Raw genomic sequence first — 20,130 nt, forward strand, 5'->3', positions numbered from 1 at the left:
TCCAATTAATAGGAGAATGGAGCAGGGTCGTCTGTTTTTGCTAAAATATGTTAGCGAGGGTGTTATTTGCTAAACTTGCTCAACTGAAGAAAGGTCGTTCCCTTCAGATGGAAACAAACTTCACGAATGTTTTAAAGGGATACCGGTTCAGGGCGGAAACCATCTTTCACACAGATGGGTGGTTTCTGATCGTTAGTCATGGTAATTTGAGTAGTTACTTTTAATATCAACGGGTCGGAGCGCCACAGCACTGAGTGGAATAAATGAAACTTTTGCAGCAGGAACAGAAGATTTATGAAATCGTGAAAAGTTATGAGCAGGAAAACGGAAGGAGGTTTTGAAGAAGTAACTCGATATTAAAAATTGAAAACGTGAACGGGTCAACATTCCAATGAATTTGAGTTCAGATTGTGTGTTATGTCTGTGAATCTACAAAATATTCAAAACACGTTTGGAAAGTCAGAATCATGAGAGATGTGATCTAGCATCTATAAGTCAGGGCCTGGGTTTTCACAGAACACAGTGAAATGTTCCTGGTTATCACATTTTGAGGAGAGAGGACGCCAGTATGAATAAATGGTTCCATGACAGAGGTGGAAAAACATCAACAAACTTTCAGGGCCCCAGCACTAATCTTGATATGAACAGTAACGACTGAAATTACCAACAGGTAGGAGTGTCAATCACTAATCTTTATATAGAAAGGTAACTACTGAAATTACAAACAGGTCGGAGGGTCAATCACTAATCTTTATATAAAAAGTAACAACTCAAATTACCAACAGGCAGGAAGGCCCAAAACAAATCTATATATGAAAAATAATCACTCAAATTACCAACAGGGAGGAGGGTCCATCACTAAACTTTATATAAAAAGTAAATACAGAAATTACCAAAAGGCAGGAGGGTCCATCATTAATCTTTATACAAAAAGTAACATGCCAAATTACCAACAGGTATGAGGGTCCAAGCACTAATCTTCACATAAAATGTTACAAATCAAATTACCAACAAGGAGGAGGGTCCATCACTAATCTTTATATTAGAAGTAACCACTGCAATTACCAACAGGCAGGAAACCCATCACTAATTTTATATAAATCACTAATTTTATATTAAAAAGTAACCACTCAAATTACCAGCAGGTGTGAGGGTCCAAGCACTAATCTTTCTATAAAAAGTAACTTCTGAAATTACTAACAGGTAGGAGGGTCCATCCCAAATCTTTACATGAACATTTACAACTCAAATTACCAACAGGTAGGATGCTCCATCACTAATTTTAAATAAAGAAGTAACCACTGAAATTACCAACGGGTTGAAGGGTCCATCGCTAATCTTTATATAAAAAGTAACGCCTGAAATTACCACCAGGGAGGAGGGTCCATCATTAATCTTTATATAAAAAGTAACTACTGAAATTTCGAGCAGGTAGGAGGTTCCATCACTAACCTTTAACTAAAAAAAAACCTACTGAAATTACCAGAAGGTAGGAGTGTCCATCACTCATCTTCATAAAAAAGTAACAAGTCAAATTACCAACAGGAAGGAGGGTCCAGCAATAATCTTTATATGAAAAGTAACTACTAAAATTACGGACAGGTCGGAGGGTCCATCACTAAAACTTAAAAAATAAATAACTACTGAAATTACCAACAGGCAGATGGCCCCATCACTAATCTTTATATAAAAAGTAACAACTCAAATTACCAACCGAGAGGAATGTCGATCACTAATCTTTAAATAATAATTAACTATTGAAATTACCACCCGGTAGGAGGGTGCATCACTAATCTTTATATCAAAAGTAACTACTGAAGTTACCAACAGAGAGGAGGCGCCATCACTAATTTTATATAAAAAATAACGACTGAAATAATCATACGAAGGAGGGTCCATCACTAATCATTACATGAAAAGTAACTAAAAAAATTATCAACAGGAAGAAGGGTCCATCACTAATCTTTAAATAAAAAAGAATCGACTGAAATTGCCAACAGGTAGGATGGTCCATCACAAATTTTTATTCAAAAATAACTGCTGAAATTACCACCAGGTAGGAACGTCCATCATTAATCTTTATATAAAAAGTAACCACTGAAATGACCAGCGGGTATGAAGGTCCTATCACTCATCTTTACATAAAAATTAACTGCTGAAATTACCAACAGGCAGGATGTCCCATCACTAATCTTTAACTAATAAAAAAAATAACTATTGAAATTACCAGAAGGTAGGAGTGTCCATCACAAATCTTTATCAAAAAGTAACAAGTCAAATTACCAACAGGGAGGAGGTTCGATCAATAATCTTTATATAAAAAGTAACCACTGAAATTACCGAGAGGCATGAGGCCCATCACTAATTTAACAGAGAAAAAGTGACAACTCAAATTAGCAACAGGTCGGAGGGTCCATCACAAATCGTTATCAAAAAAGGAACTGCTGAAATTACCAACAGGGAGGAGGGTACGTCACTTATGCTTACATAATAAGTAACTACTGTAATTACCACCAGGTGGGAAGGTCCATCACTAATCTTTATATAAAAAGCAATTACTGAAATTACCACCAGCTAGGAGGGCCCATCACTAATCTTTACAAAAAAAAAACACTGAAATTACCATCAGGTAGGAGTGTCCATCACTAATCTTTACATAAAAATATAGCGGCTGAAATTACCAAAAGGTAGGAGGAACCCATTACTAAACTTTATATAAAAAGTAACTACTGAAATTACCACCAAGCAGGAGGCCCATCACTAAATTTTTATAAAAATGTAACGACTGAAATTACCAACAGGTCGGAGGGTCCATCATTAATCTTTACATAAAAAAGTAACTACTGAAATCACTACCAGAAAGTAGTGTCCATCATTAATCTTTATAAAAGAAAAATAAACTACTGAATTTACCAACAGGCAGGAGGCCGCATCACGAATCTTGATTTTAAAAAAGTAAATCCTGAAATTACCAACAGGTCGGAGGGTCCATCACTCACCTTCACGTAAAAAAGTAACGACTGAAATTACCAACAAGCAGGAGGTCCCATCCCTTATCCTCACGGAAAAAAATAACTACTGAAACTACCACCAGGTGGCAGTGTCCATCAGAAATCTTGACATGAAAGGAAACAACTGAATTTACCATCGTGTGGAGATGCCGGTGATGGACTGGGGTTGACAATTGTAAACAATTTTACAACACCAAGTTATAGTCCAGCAATTTCATTTTAAATTCACAAGCTTTCGGAGGCTACCTCCTTCCTCAGGTGAACGATGTGGAAATTTTCCACATCGTTCACCTGAGGAAGGAGGTAGCCTCCGAAAGCTTGTGAATTTAAAATAAAATTGCTGGACTATAACTTGGTGTTGTAAAATTGTTTAGAATTTACCATCAGGGTTGAGAGTCCATCACTAATGTTTTGTTCAAAAGTAACTACTTAAATTCACACCAGGCAGTCGGGTCCAACGCTATTTTTTATATAAAAAGCAGCTACTGAAATTACCAACAGGCAGGAGGGTCCATCAATAATCTTTACAAAAAAAGATAAACTACTGAAATTACCAACAGGTAGGAGGGTCCTCACTAATCTTTGTATAAGAAGTAACAAGTGAAATCACGAAAAGGCAGTGGGCCCCATCACTAATTTTATATAAATAAGTAACTAATGAAATTACCAACAGGGAGGAGGGTCCGTCAATAATCTTTATATAAAACGTAACAACTCAAATTACCAACAGGGAGGAGGGGCCATCATTTATCTTTATATAAAACGTAAATACTGAAATTACCACCAGGTAGGAGGGTCCATCACTTATGATAATACAAAAAGTAACTACTGAAATTACCAGTAATTATGAGGGTTCCATCACTAATCTTTACCTTAAAAATTAACCACTGAAATCACCACCAGGTAGGATTGTCGGTCACTAATCTTGATATAGAAGTAACTACTGAAATGATCAACGGTTAGGAGGGTCCATCACTAATACTTACATGAAAATTAACCACACAAATTATCTACAGGGAGAAGGGTCCATCACTAATCTTTATGTAAAAAGTAACCACTGAAGTTACCAACATGGAGGAGGGTCCATCACTAATTTCATTTGAAAAAGTAACGACTGAAATTACCCACAGGTGGGGGGGGTCATCATTAATCTTTATATAAAAAGAAACCACTGAAATTACAAAAGGGAGAAAGGTCCATCACGAATCTTAATATAAAAAGTAACAGCTCAAATTACCAACAGGAAGGAGTGTCCATCACTAATCTTTATATAAAAAGTAAACACTGAAATTACCAACAGGCAGGAGGGACCATCACGAATCTTTATATAAAAAGGAACGAGTCAAATTACCAGCAGGTATGAGGGTCCCATCACTAGCCTTTATATAAAAAAGTAACCACTGAAATTACCAAAAGGCAGGAGGCCCCGTCACTAATCTTTACATAAAAACTAACCACTGAAATTACCAAAAGGCAGGAGGCCCCGTCACTAATCTTCACATAAAAACTAACCACTGAAATTACCAAAAGGCAGGAGGCCCTGTCACTAATCTTTACATAAAAAGTAACGACTGAAATTATCAAAAGGCAGGAGACCACATCACTAATATTTACCTAAAAAAGTAACTGTTGAAATTACCAACAGGTAAGAGGGTCCATCACTAATCGATATATAAAGAGTAAGCACTGAAATTCCCAACGGTCAGGACGCCCCATCACTAATTTTATATAAAAAGGTGACAACTGAAATTACCCGCAGGTAGGAAGGGTCATCACTACTCTTTATATAAAAAGTTGCAACTCAAATTGCCAAAAGGGAATGTTTATAAAAAAAGAAAGTACTGAAATTACCAACAAGTATGAGAGTCCATTTCCAATCTTTGTTTAAAAAGTAATTACTGAAATTACCAACAGGTAGTTGGGTCCATCCCTAATCCTCATATAAAAAGTAACAACCCAAATTACCAACAGGTCGGAGGGTCCATCACTCACCTTTCCGTAAAAAAGTAACGACTGAAATTACCAACCAACAGGAGGTCCCATCCCTTATCCTCACCGAAAAAAATAACTACTGAAACTACCACCAGGTGGCAGTGTCCATCAGAAATCTTGACATGAAAGGAAACGACTGAATTTACCATCAGGGTTGAGAGTCCATCACTAATCTTTTGTTCAAAAGTAACTACTTAAATTCACACCAGGGAGTCGGGTCCAACGCTATTTTTTATAAAAAAAGCAGCCACTGAAATTACCAACAGGCAGGAGGGTCCATCACTCATCTTGAGAAAACAAACGTAACTGCTGAAATCACCACGAGGTAGTTGGATCCATCTCTATTTTTTATAAAGAATAGAAATTACTGAAATTACCAACAGGTAGGAGGGTCCATCACTAATCTTTATATAAAAACTAACCACTGAAATTACCAACAGGCAGGAGGGTCAACCACAAATCTTTATATGAAAAGCAACTACTGAATTTACAACAGGGAGGAAGGTCCATCACTAATCTTTTTGAATAAAGTTATTACTGGAATTAGCAACAGGTAGGCGGGTCCATCAATTATATTTATAGAAAAAGTAACCACTGAAATTACGACCAGGTCGGAGGGTTCATCACTAATTTTATATAAAAAGTAACTACTGAATTTACTACCAGGCAGGAATGTCCATTACTAATCTTTATATAAAAAGCAACGACTGAATTTACAACAGTTAGGAAGGTTCTTCACTAATCTTTTTTAAAAAAGTAATACTGGAATTTCCAACAGCTAGGGTGTCCATCACTAATCTTGGTTAAAGAAAAAAACTACTGAAATTTCCAACAGAGAGGAGGGTCCATCACTTATCTTCATATGAAAAGTAACTACTGAAATTACCACCAGGTGGGAGTGTCCATCGCGAATCTTTATATATAAAGTAACTACTGAAATTACCACGAGGCAGGAGGAACAATCACATCTTTATACCAAAAGTAACAACTGAAATTACCAATTGACAGGAGGCCCTATCAGTTATTTTTATTTAAAAAAGGTAACTACTGAAATTAGCAACAGGCGGGAGGTCCCATTACAAAACTCCAGCCAAAAATATAACTACTGAAATTACCACCAATTAGGAGTGTCCATCACTAATCTCAATATAAAAAGAAACTACTGAAATTACCAACAGGTAGGAGGCTCCATCACTCATCTTTTTAAATAAAGTAACTGCTGGAATTACCAACAGCTCGGCGGGTCCATCATTAATCTTTGTAAAAGAAAAAAATACTAAAATTACCAACAGGGAGGAGGGGCCATCACTGATCTGTATAAAAAAACGTAACTACTGAAATTAACACTAGTCAGGAGTGTCCATGACTAATCTTTATATAAAAAGTAACGATTGAAATTACCACCAAGCAGGATTGTCCATCACTAATCTTTATATAAAAAGTAACGACTGAAATTACCAATAGGGAGGAGGTCCCATCACTAATCTTTACATGAAAATTAACGACACAAATTAGCAATAGGGAGGAGGTCCTACCACTAATCTTTACATGAAAAGTAACTACACAAATTAGCAATAGGGAGGAGGGTCCAACATTAATCTTTAGATACATGGTAAACACTGACATTACCAAAAGGGAGGAAGCTCCATCACTAATCTTTATATTAAAAGTAACTGCACAAGTTAATCTTGTGTTTGATTACACTAATGTAATTAGTGTAGAAGTAAATGTAATTTTTGTTTCTGTTGTCCGTTTATTACACGAGTGTCAGCGTGACTGACACAATCGATAACTACAACTTACAAGGTATCAAACTAGGTTGCACATTTAAGCTAGAGAATAACTTCAACTATAGTTTGAAGAAATTACAGAACGATTTTAATCTCTTTTACATTTCCACAGTGTGACTGATAGTTTGATTGGTTGCTCTTGCCTTTGCGCACACACAGCGAGGCACACACAATGTGGAATCATGATTGTAAAACAGCCGTCAAATCTACAACTTGTATATTTGTGGTGTTTTCTGAGATTGTAAGACCCCTAAAAATAATACAAAAATAAATGTGCAGCACCTGTTTAAAGTTACACGATTCATAACATTATACATTCGTGTTAATATTAGTAGAACGGTGTAAAATTCCTCACCTCCTACAGTGCTCATTATTCAGGTGCTGATACCATGAGAGATATGATAAATATATTCAAATAGAAGCACCAACCAAAACACATCTCCATGATCACACGGGCAATGTCACTACGCATAGAGAGCAGAGAAATCCCACCCAGCTCGATATTGTGTATGTAGATAGATATCAGGTTCATAAAACACCAGAATTTAATATCAAAACTCAACAAACAAAAATATTCAAACAAATCTGTGAATAAGAAAATACAATAGCGCCAGACTGGGAAATACCGAGTGAAGGTAATTCATCACCTCGCTCCAGTTTGCCCTCCAGAATATTCACGACCTCAGGAATAAGTCGGGGTGCTGGCCTGCACTGTGAGTAAATCTTACCAATTGGTGCTCCCAGTGCAGAATCTCGGCCGTCTTGAACTGGGTTGTGGAGATCAGCGGGGCTCATTGGGTTTCACTGGGCAGCAGTCTGTGCCGCACCTGATGTGGAGAGTTGATCCGAACAGTCGGGAAATTCTCGATTCCAGAGCTAACAGCTGTTGTACTGTTGGGCGAGGAGGGATTTGGTATCACGTTTAACGAGGCGACGTTTTATCCCTCTCATTTCAATATTTCAGTCTAACCCTCCGATTAATATATTTATTACAGAGCATCAGAAACTTGGAACGCCTGTTACCACCATGGCTGAAGGTCCAAATAGGGGAGAAGATCCAACATCATCAACAAGAATGAGAATAGACACCGGTAGGTTCAGAACAATCTTTAAATATCAATTGTGTCCTGAAAAAGGGTCCAAATCACGAGCAAGAACCTGCCGCTCACACAGGAAGAGGAAACCGAGCAGATACTATGTAGATAGAGGGAAGTGAGTGACCATCCAGAGGGGCAGTACAGTCATAGGTGGAGTGACCTCATTATTGGAACTGTCCAATAGATACCTGGTGTTCGGGACGATAAGAGGGATAGAAAGAGTGACTCAGGATGGTCCTCCTGAGTAACAATGTGAAAACAGGGAGCAGTGCGGGGCAGCCCGAGTGGGGGAGGGGGGAGAGGCAGGTGGGGCACAGGAATTGGAGAGCGATAGTGCTGGGAGATTTTCTAGTCAGGGGTACAGGGAGACTCTTCTGAAGCCATGAGCATGTCGCAAATGTTAAGCTGCCTCCCTAGTGCCATAAAGAACAACATTCTGGAACAGATGGGACCGTCTCTGGGGAGTAAAGAATAGCATAATATATTCATGGTAGGAAGTACTAACACGGATAGAACTAGGTTTATACAGGGAATATTAAGATTTAAGCTCTATACTGAAACACAAGGCCTCAATTTGGTGATCTCTGGATTGCTTTGCACTGGGACACTTAAGGAGGAAAATATGAGGCAGGTCAATGTGCGACTGCAGGGCTGGAGCAGGAGGGAAGGGTTCATGTTCTTGGGACACTCGGGTGAGTTCAGAACGAAGGAAAGGGACAAACAACAATGGTTTGACAGACTGGGTACATGGAGCAGTGGGAGGGTTTCACCTGATGGGACTGGAGTGTGTGAAATATCTCGATCTGAGACTAGAGAGTGGAAATAATAAAACTGTTGAAGCAGGAACAGAAAATTTATGAAATAGTGAAAAGTTATTAGCAGGAAAATTGAAGGAGGTTTTGAAGTAGTGACAAAAGAAGTAACTTGATATTAAAAGCGAAGAAAAACGATAAAGGGTCAACATTCCAATGAATTGGAGTTCAGATTGTGTGTTATTTCTGTGAATCTACAAAACATTCAAAACACGTTTGGAAAATCAGAATCATGAGATGTGTGATGTAGTGTCTGTACAACAGGGCCTTGGTTTTCACAGGACAGGGTGAAATGTTTCTAGTTATAACGTTTTGAGGGGAGAGGAGGCCAGAATCAATAAATGTTTCTATGACAGAGCTGGAACAACAACATCAACAAATTTGCATTCATATAGCAACTAAACGGGGTAAAATGACCAAGGCACTCCAGAGGAGCGATTATCAATTTGACACCAAGTCGCATAATGAGGTATGAGGATGGGTGATCAATAGCTTGGTCAAAGAGGTAGGTTTTAAGGAGCGTCTTAAAGGAGACGAGAGAGGCGGAGAGGTTTAGAACAGAAGGAAGTTCCAGGGAGCTATTTGAAGGTAGAATCAATATGTACTCAGTTATGCAATAGGAAGGGAAATATCACAATTGTTGATGGGTTTTGCAGGCCAGCAAGCAGTGGAGATGAGATAGAGGAAACTGGGGGGAAATAGTTGTGGTGGAAGACGATTTGGGGAGATACAAAGTATTTCCCTTAGTTTCTAAAAATGTTGGCGGAAGTTACATTTTGTTGCAACAGAGGAGGCTGAAGATCCAACGTTGGAGATAACAGTAGAGAAGGATTTGGATCTGAATTTAATAGCCGAGGTGGATATGTCACTGGGCCCAGAGATAACTCACCCGAGGGTGTTAAAGGAAGTCAGTGAGGAGATTGGAGGGACTTTGATCATAATTTTTCAACCCGCAAAATTTTGATAACACAATTGTTATCAAAAATATCCAGATGGACTGAAGGAGACCAAGTAAAGTCTCTGTTAAAATAGGAAGGGAGGGGTCAACTCGTCAACGAGAGACCAATTAGTCCACTCAATTGTGGGCAAACTGCTCGAAGCAGTAATTTCAGTTCGTATTAGTGAACTTTTATGATTCGAGGAAGGCTGGAACGGATACATTTTAGACATTTAACATTTAATTAGACTAATTCGATACAGATTTGTTGAGACGTGACTATAAAGGTCAATGGATTGTAACACATGCGGTATATATGGGTTTTCAGAAGGTATTTGATAGCGTGGCTCACAGGAGGCGTCAGCCGTTTGGTATTAGAGGAAATGGAGCCGCCCGGATGGAAGGTCGATAATGTGTTTAGTTTTCTCCATTGTTGTTCACAGACCGAACACTGCGATCACTGAGTTCTTGACAAAGTGCGACGGTTACCAACTGATCCAGTTGACGCAATTCTAAATGAACGGAGTGAAAATAATGACAGTCACTCAGCTACATCCTGGAAATACTGACACTCACGCAGAATCTTCCTTTAAATACTGACACTCACACAGGAACATCCTGGAAATACTGACACTCACTCAGTAACAACGTGTATAAACTGACACTCGCGAAGGAACATCCGGTAAATACAGACACATTCAGGAACATCGTGTAAAAACTGACACTCACTCTGGAACACCCTGTAAATACTAACGCTCACCCAGGAACATCCTTTAAATACTGAAACTCGCTCAGGAACATCCTGTAAATACCAACATTCACTCAGGAACATCCTGTAAATAAAAACATTCACTCAGGAACATCCTGTAAATACTGACACTCACTCAGGAACATCCTGTAAATACTGACACTCACTCAGCAACATCCTGTAAATACCAACATTCACTCAGGAACATCCTGTAAATACTGACACTCACTCAGGAACATCCTGTAAATACTGACACTCACTCAGGAACATCCTGTATTTACTGACACTGAATTGGCAAACCCGGAATGCCCACTTACATATGAAGAGTTACTAGGAGGCCCCTTAATTGCATCTCCCACCCGGAATACCCTGTGTAGCTGGGCATGCTTAGCAGGCGACCCCGTGATCCCATCTCCCATCCTGCAAAACCCACATTAATATACAGACTTACTCGGAGACCGGTAATTATATCCTCCATCTCAGAAATTTCACCGAGATGTAAAGACTTTCAAGGAGACCCTCTGATTATATTTTACAATCCGGAAGCCACGTATAGATGCAGACATGTACCAGGATACCCCGTAATTTCATCTCCCATCCAGGAAACCCAATGGGGTTATCGGGATTTTCCAGCAGAACCCGTAATTACATCTCCCATCCTGGAAACCCATCTAGATATGGAGACTTATGGGGGGTTCCTGCAATTACATTTACTATGCCGGAAAATCGTCTAGATATAAACACTTAACGGGAGATTCTATAATTGCATATCAATTCATGAAAATCCGATATAGATTTAGATAATTACCAAGAGAGCCCCGCAATTATATCTCATTTCCAGAAATCTCATATAAATATGGGTAAGTAACAGGAGCTCCCTTAATTGCACGCCCCAACTCCCATCCAGAAAACCCCTTCTGAATATCGAGACTTCCCAGTAAGCATCGTAATTAGATCTTACGTCCGTAAAATTCCATAAACACATGCAGGCTTATCAGGAACTCCAGGAGAAGTGAAGATGGGGCAATGAACGACGAGAACAGTAATACAGTGAAAGATAGTTCAAAAACTAATAGCTGGATATAGAGACTGATCAACAATAGCATCATCAGCGATGAGCAGACAGGAAGCGGGAACAACAGTCGTACAGTTAAACACCATAATTAATAACTGGATATAAAACTTACCAGGGACACCGAGAGCAGTTAGGCGGGCACAGTAAATGACTGGAACGTTCATAAAGTGCGTTATGGTGTGTAGAACTAATAGCTAGATATCGAGAATTTCCAGTGACACCGAGAGCAGTTAGGCGGGCACAATAAATGACTAGAAAAGTAATACATTGAATCATGGTTTATAGAATTAATAGCGAGATAAAGAGAATTACCAGCGACACCAATAGAAGGGGATGGAATGGTAAATGACAAGAACAGTAATTTGTGACACACGCGTTATACAATTAATAGCTGGATATCGAGTCGGACCAGAAGCAGAAACAGCAGCGAGGAGGGGATGGTAAATTCCCAGAACAGTAATACAATGAAACATGATGTACGGAACCATTCTAGTAAATCTCTTCTGCATCCTCTTTAAGGCCTTTGCATTTTTCCTAAAGTGCCGTGCCCAGAATTGGGCACAATACTCCAGTAGTGGCCGAACCTGTGTTTTATCATGACTGTGTACATCATGACTTCCATACTTTGTACTCTGTGTCTCTATTTATAAAGTCCAGGAGCCCGTATGCTTTTTAAAACGCATCTTCAACCTTCCCTGCCACCTTCAAAGATTTGTGCACATATACCCCCAGATCTCTCTGATCTGGAACGGCTTTTAGAATTGTGCCCTTCCATTCATACTGCCTCCCTTCGTTCTTTCCAAAAAATTGTATCACTTCGCACTTCTCTGCGTTAAATTCCAACTGTCCCGTGTCCGCACAGTCCACCAAGCTGTCTATATCCTCTTGAAGTCTATTACTATCCTCCTCACTGTTCACGACACCTCCAAGTTTTGTTTCATCTGCAAATTTTGAAATTCTGCCCGACACACCCAAGTGCAAGTCATTAACATATATCAAAAAAGCTGTGGTCCCAGTACCGACCACTGGGGAACACCACTGTACAGCCCTCCAGTCCAAAAAAAAATCGTTCACCATTATTCTCTTTCTGCTGTCACTTAGTGAATCCCTGCTGCCCCATTAATCCCATGGGGCTTCAACATTGATGACAGCCTATTATGCAACACTTTGTCAAACGCCTTTTGGAAGTCCATATACCCAACATCAACCGCATTGCCCTTATCAAACCTCTCGGTTACCTCATCAAATAACTCAATCAAGTTCGTTAAACACGATTGTCCTTTAACAATTCCGTGCTGGCTTTCCTTAATTAATCCCCACTTGATCAAGTGACGGTTAATATCGTCCCGGATTAGCTGCCAGTCTATTCTCTCTTTGCCCCTCTCATTTCCATTTCCACTTCCACTCTGAACTTTTAACATTCAGCCTGATTCTCACTTGCATTATCAACCTGACATCTGTCATACGCCCCCTTTTTTCCCTGCTTCATTTAACTCACTATTTCTTCGTCATCAAGGGAGATCTGGCCTTAGTTTCCCTACCTTTCCCCCTCGTGGGAATGTATCTAGACTGTACCTGATTCATCTCCACTTGAAAGGCTACCCATTATTCAATTACAGTTTTGCCTGCCACTCTTTGATTCCAATTTACCCGGGCAGAACCGTTCTCATCCCCCTGAAATTCGCCCTCCACCAATTGAGCATTTTGCTCTCGAGTACTCCTCTGAGTTACCCATTTATAAACAGGGCCGGACCCTGAACACGGCCGGACCCTGAACACGGCCGGACCCTGAACACGGGCCTCACTCTGAACACGGGCCGCACTCTGAACATGGGCTGCACTCTGAACCGGGCCGCACCCTGAACACAGATCCCACTCTGAACACAAAAACACTCAGAAGCAGAACACACTCTGAATAAAGTCTCCACACTGAACACATACCCCATTCTGAAAACAGACCCCACACGGATCGCAGATTCCACTCACAACACAGACCACATTCAGAACACAGACCACACTCCGAACACAAAGCCCTCTCTGAACACAGACCCAATTATGTACACAGACCCACTCTGAACACAGACCCGACTCTGAAGATTTCTCTGTTCGTATAGAAAGAGGTTTATTGTACATCTGGACGATGCTGTTCCTCTCTCCTCATTTTTCCTTCACCCCCGTGGCTCCACCCACCTTTTGAACATTACATATGTCATTTACATTCCCCTCTCCTCTTCATCCCCGAATTCTCCTCTCCTCCACTTTACTTCTTTCTGTAAATATTCATTAAATCTGCTTTTTATTTCCCCATTTCACCTGCCTGTCCCAGTAACTTAAACATTTTGGTCATTTTCCAATTCAATTCCTTCCTTTGTATCCCAAGCAACAAAGCCACCTCATCGACAGAACATTCAGCCCTGGGACTAAAGATTTCAGATAAAGTTGCTATGTGGAGCTCAGACCCGTGTATATTTCGCTTCAGTATTGAAAGATATCCTTAATAGTCCCTGAATTGATAAAGTTGCTCTAAGGTGCCTTTCGAGTGCCTTCAAAAACATGCTTAAAACCTGTTTAATACCTGTTCCCTCAAAATTATTTTCTCCGCCTATCTCCTTACCACGCACTGCCTCTGCATCACATTTTGCGAGATGTTGAATTCTTTGCAAAGTAATCTCCGATATCTATTTACAAACAAAGCCTGACACTGAGCACAGACCGAAACTGAACATTGTCCCCACTCTGAAAACTATCCCCACGCTGGGAACACAGGAAGCGGGGTGGGAGACGGTGTAATCAATGTAGCTATCACAGCCGGTGTTCTAAATAATTCCCTGAATTGGCAGCGTTGCTCTGTGGTGCCGATCATGTGCACGCAAAAGGAAGCCTATTTCTTCAAAAGGCTTTTCCTCCATTTTCTCTTTAACCCGCTCTCTCTCTCTCTCTCCCACATTCTGCGTGCAATCGAATTCCTCATAAAGTAATCTGAGGTATCTATTCATGAACAAAGCCTCACACTGAATACCGACCACCACTGCATTAGGGCCATAATCTGAACAGAGACACCTCTCTGAACACAGACTCCATTCTGAAGATGTCTTTGTTAGTGTACAGGGAACTTTTTTGTACATCTGGACGGTGCTGTTCCTCTCCCCTCATTTCTCCTTCATCCCCCGTGGCTTCACCCCGCTTTGTATCATTACTTATGTCCTTTAGATTTCCCCCTCCTCTTCTTCATCGAACCTTCCTCTCCTCCATTTTATTTCTTTCTCTGAGTATGCTGTAAATCTGCTTGTTATTTCCACCATTTTATTTGCTTTTCTCTGTAAATATGACACTTTGGTCAGTTTTTAACTTAATTCCTTAATCTGGTTCCTAATAACATCGAAAGAATATATCGAGATTGCTCAGGGGGAAGGAGGAATTCTGTTTAGTTCAAGGCGCAATTCTCACAAAATTGTATCCAGAACAAACTATAAGACACCGCCCTGTGTCACATGAGGGGAAAACAATGAACATTCAATCCTGGGGCGTAAATTGCTGAGATAAAACTATTGTGCGAAGATGAGGCCTAAAAATATTTAGTGCCAGTAATGTAAAGATGTCCTTCATATGTCCTGAATTGTAAAGTGGCTCGAACGTGTCAACAAGTGCCTTCAAAAGCTGTTTAAAACCAATTTCTTCAGACAGCTTTGCCTCCATCTTTCTCTTTAAGACGCACTTTCTCTCACTTTATGCAAGCAGATGAGTCCTTTATAAATTAGTCTGAGGTATCAATTTAAAAACAAAGCCTGACAATGAACACAGATCCGACACTGAACACAGACTCCTCTCAGAACAAAGAAAACAATCTGAACACAGACACCACTCTAAACACAGACAACACTGAACACAGGACACCACTCTGAACACATACACCCCACTCTGAACACAGACACCACTCTGAACACAGACACCACTCTGAACACAGGACACACTCTGAAAACAGGCCGCACTTTGAACACAGACACCACTCTGAACACATACACCCCACTCTGAACACAGGACACCACTCTGAACACAGACACCACTCTGAACACAGACACCACTCTGAACACAGGACACACTCTGAACACAGGCCGCACTTTGAACACAGACACCACTCTGAACACAGACAACACTCTGAACACAGACAACACTCTGAACACAGGACACACTCTGAACACAGACACCACTCTGAACACATACACCCCACTCTGAACACAGGACACCACTCTGAACACAGACACCACTCTGAACACAGACAACACTCTGAACACAGACAACACTCTGAACACAGAGACCACTCTGAACACATACACACCACTCTGAACACTGTCACCACTCAGAACACAGACCACACAATGAGCACGAACCCCACTCTGAGCACGGACCCAACTCTGAGCACGGACCCCAAACTAAACACAGACCCCACGGCGAACACATTCCCCACTCTGAACACAGAGACACTCTGAGGCAGATCCCACTCTGAATACAGTCCCCACACTGAACACAGACCCCATTCTGAAAACAGACCCCACACTGATCGCAGATTCCACTCTGAAGACAGACCACACTCAGAAAACAGACCTCACTCTGAACACAGACACAATTCTGAACACAGACCCACTCTGAACACAGACCCCACTCTGAAGATTTCTGTGTTCGTATAGAAAGAACGTTATTGTACATCTGGACGACGCTGTTCCTCTCTCGTCATTTCTCCTTCACCCCCGTGGCTCCACCCACATTTGGAACATTACATATGTCATTTTCATTCTTCCTTCCTCTTCATCCCCCAATTCTCCTCTCCTCCACTTTAGTTCTTTCTGTAAATCTTCGTTAAATCTGCTTTTTATTTTCCCCATTTTACCTGCCTGACTCAGTAACCGAACAATTTTGGTCATTTTCCAAATGAACTGCTTACTTTGCATTCAAAGAACAAAGCCACCTCATCGACAGAATATATTTTCATACGGGGCAGAGATTGCTCAGGGGGAAGGAGGAATTCCGTTTAGTTAAATGCTTAATTCTCACAAAATTATATCCAGAACAAACTATAAGACACCGCCCTGTGTCACATGGGGGAACACTTTGAACATTCACCCCGGGAACTAAATACCCGAGATGAAATTACTGTAAGGAGTTCAGGCCTTGAAATATTTAGTGCCACGAATGAAAAGATGCCCTTAATATATCCTGAATTGTAAAGAGGCTGTAAGGTGTCTGCAAGTGCCTTCAAAAGCTGCTTTAAAACCAATGTGTTCAGAGAGCTTTGCCTCCATCTATCTCTCTAAGCTGCACTCTCTCACACAGTATGCACGCAGTTGAATCCTTCATAAATTATTCTGAGTTATCGATTGATATACAAAGCCTGACACTGAACACAGACCCCACACGGAACACCTCAATCCTCTCACAACACAGACCACACTCTGAACACAGACCCCACTCTGCACACAGACCCCACTCTGAACACAGACCCCACTCTGAACAAAGACAGCACTCTGAACACAGGCCCAACTCTGAACACAGAGCTCACTCTGAAAAAAGACACCACTCTGAACACAGACCTCACTCTGAACAAAAACCCCACTCTGAACTCAGGCCCCACTCTGAACAGAGAGCTCACTCTGAACACAGGCCCCACTTTGAATACAGACCTCACTCTGAACACCGACACCCCACTCTGAACACATACACCCCATTCTGAACACAGGCACCCGTCTGAACAAAGACACCACTCTGAACAAAGACAAAGCACACTGAACACAGACACCAGTCTGAACACATATACCACACTCTGAACACAGACACCACTCTGAACACATATACCCCACTCTGAACACATATACCCCACTCTGAACACAGACCCCACGCTGAACACAGACCTCACTCTGAAAAAAGCCACCACTCTGAACACAGGCCCCACTCTGAACACAGATCCCACATTGGACACAGACCCCATTCTGAAGATTTCTGTGTTAGTGTTGACAGAGCTTTATTGTACACCTGGACGATGCTGTTGCTCTCTTTATTGTACACCTGGACGATGCTGTTCGTCTCTCCTCACTTCTCCTTCACCCCCGTGGCTCCACCCACCTTTGGAACATTCCATATGTCATTGACATTCTCCTCTCCTTTTCATCCCCGAATTCTCCTCTCCTCCACTTTAGTTCATTCTGTAAATCTTCTTTAAATCTGCTTTTTATTTTCCCCATTTTACCAGCCTGACCCAGTAACTGAAATATTTTGGTCATTTTACAAATTAATTGCTTGCTTTGCATATAATGGAACAAAGCCACGTCATCAACAGAATACGTTTTCATAAGGGACACAGATTGCTCAGGGGCAACGGAGGTATCTGTTTTGTAGAAGTTCGAATTCAACCAATATTCTGTCCATAACAAACTGTGAGACAGGACTTTGTGTCACACGAGGAGAAACGTTCCCAGCATTCAACCCTGGGATCTACAGATCTCAGGTAGAATTGTTATGTTTTGCTCAGACCCGAACATATTTCGTGCCAGTAATAAAATAAATCCTCAATAGTCCCTGAACTGATAACGTTGTTCGAAGGTGCCATTCAAGTGCCATCAAAAATCTATTTAAATCCTGTTTCTTCAAACTTATTTACTCTGCCTATCTCCTTACCCCGCACTGTCTGTCCCTCACATTCTCACATTCTTTGTAAAGCAATCTCCGATATCTATTTACAAGCAATGAATACAGACCGAAACTGTATAAGGGCCATATTCTGAACACAGGCCCCAAAGTGAAGATGTGTTTTGATAGTGCACAGGAAACCTTATTGCACATCTGGACGATGCTGTTCCTCTCCCCTCACTTCTCCTTCACCCCGCCCCACCGTCTTGGCTCGACCCATCTTTGTAACATTAGTTATGTCATTTACATTTCCCCTTCCTCTTCCTCATCGAATCTTCCTCTCCTCCACTTTACTTCTTTCTCTAAGTATGCTGTAAATTTGCTTTTATTTTCCCCATTTTAGTTGCTTTCCTCTATAAACATAACACTTTGGTCAGTTTTCAACTTAATTCCATACTTCGGATTACTAGCAACAAAGCCACTTGATGGAAAGAATATATTTCCATACGGGACAGAGATTGCTCAGGGGGAAGTAGGAATTCTGTTCAGTTAAAGGCTTAATTCTCATAAAATTGTGTTGACAACAAATTATGAGACTCGGGCCTGTGTCACAGGAGGGGAACACTATTAACATTCACCCCTGGAAGCTAAATAAAGAGATAAAATTACAGTGCGGAGTTCAGGCCTCAACATATTTAGTGCCAGGAATGAAAATATGCCCTTAAAATGTCCTTAATTGTAAAGAGGGTCTAAGGTGTCTGCAAGTGCCTTCAAAAGCTGTTTTGAAACCCATTTGTTCAAAGAGCTTTGCCTCCATCTATCTCTTTAAGCCGCACTTGTTCACACATTCTGCAAGCAGTCGAATCCTTTTTAAATTAGTCTGAGGTATCTATTTATAAACAAAGCCTGACACTGAACACAGATCCGACACGGAACACAGACTCCTCTCAGAACAAAGACACCACTCTCTACACAGACCAAAGTCGGAACACAGACCCCACTCTGAACAAAGACACCAATCTGAACACAGGCCCCACTCTGAATACATACTGCCCACTCTGAACACAGACCCCACTCTGAATACATACTGCCCAGTCTGAACACAGGACCCACTCTGAACATAGAGTCTAATCAACACATCGTCATCAGACTGTACGCAAATCCCAGTCTGAACACAGGCCCCACTCTGAAGATTCCTGTGTTCGTGTCGACAGAGCTTTATTTTACATCTGGACGATACTTTCATCTCTCCCCACTTCTCCTTCAACCCCCGTGGCTCCACCCACGTTTGGAACATTACTTATGTCATTGACATTGCCCAGACCTCTTCATTCCGAATTCTCCTCTCCTTCATTTTAATTCTTTCTGCAAAACTTCTTTAAATCTGCTTTTTATTTTCCCCATTTTACCTGCCTGACTCAGTAACTGTAACATTTTGGTCAATTTCTAACTGAATTCTTTAAATTGCATACCAAGGAACACAGCCACGTCATCGACAGAATATATTTTCATGCGGGACAGAGATTGCTCAGGGGGAACGGAGCTATCTGTCTTGTTGAATTTCGAATTCAATCAATATTCTGTCCGAAACTGTGAGGCAGGACCTTGTGTCACATGAGGAGAAACACTCTGAACATTCACCCCTGAGACCTACAGATCTCAGTTAGAATTGATGTGTTTTTCTCAGACCCGAACATGTCTCGTGCCAGTAATGAAAGACATCCTCAATAGACCTTGAACTGATAAAGTTGTTCTAAGATACATTCAAGTGCCGACAAAAACCTATTGAAAACCAGTTTCTTCCATGTTATTTTCTCCACCTATCTCCTTAACACGCACTATCCCTGCCACACACTCTGCGCGCTGTTGAATTCTTTGTAAAGCAATCCCCGATATCTATTCAAAATCAAATTCTGACACATGAATACAGATCGAAACTAAACATTGTCCCCACTCTGAAAACCATCCCCACTCTGGGAACACAAAGCCCACAGGAAGCGGGGTGGGAGACGGTGTAATCAAGGTAGCTGTGAGAGCCGGTGTTCTTTAT

General features: G+C 40.9%; 1 long non-coding RNA gene across 2 annotated transcripts in view; it reads left to right on the forward strand.

Annotated features, from left to right (window-relative positions):
- The window catches only part of LOC137315164 (uncharacterized), a 75,313-nt gene that overhangs the window by 11,477 nt on the left and 43,706 nt on the right, over window positions 1-20,130 (forward strand). For both annotated transcript variants that reach the window (XR_010961341.1, XR_010961342.1), the window contains exon 4: window positions 7,789-7,884. This is a non-coding gene — a long non-coding RNA (uncharacterized lncRNA). The remainder of the gene's footprint in view (window positions 1-7,788; window positions 7,885-20,130) is intronic.

The sequence above is a fragment of the Heptranchias perlo genome, unplaced genomic scaffold (genome assembly GCF_035084215.1).
Source record: "Heptranchias perlo isolate sHepPer1 unplaced genomic scaffold, sHepPer1.hap1 HAP1_SCAFFOLD_54, whole genome shotgun sequence".
Classification (NCBI taxonomy): domain Eukaryota; kingdom Metazoa; phylum Chordata; class Chondrichthyes; order Hexanchiformes; family Hexanchidae; genus Heptranchias; species Heptranchias perlo.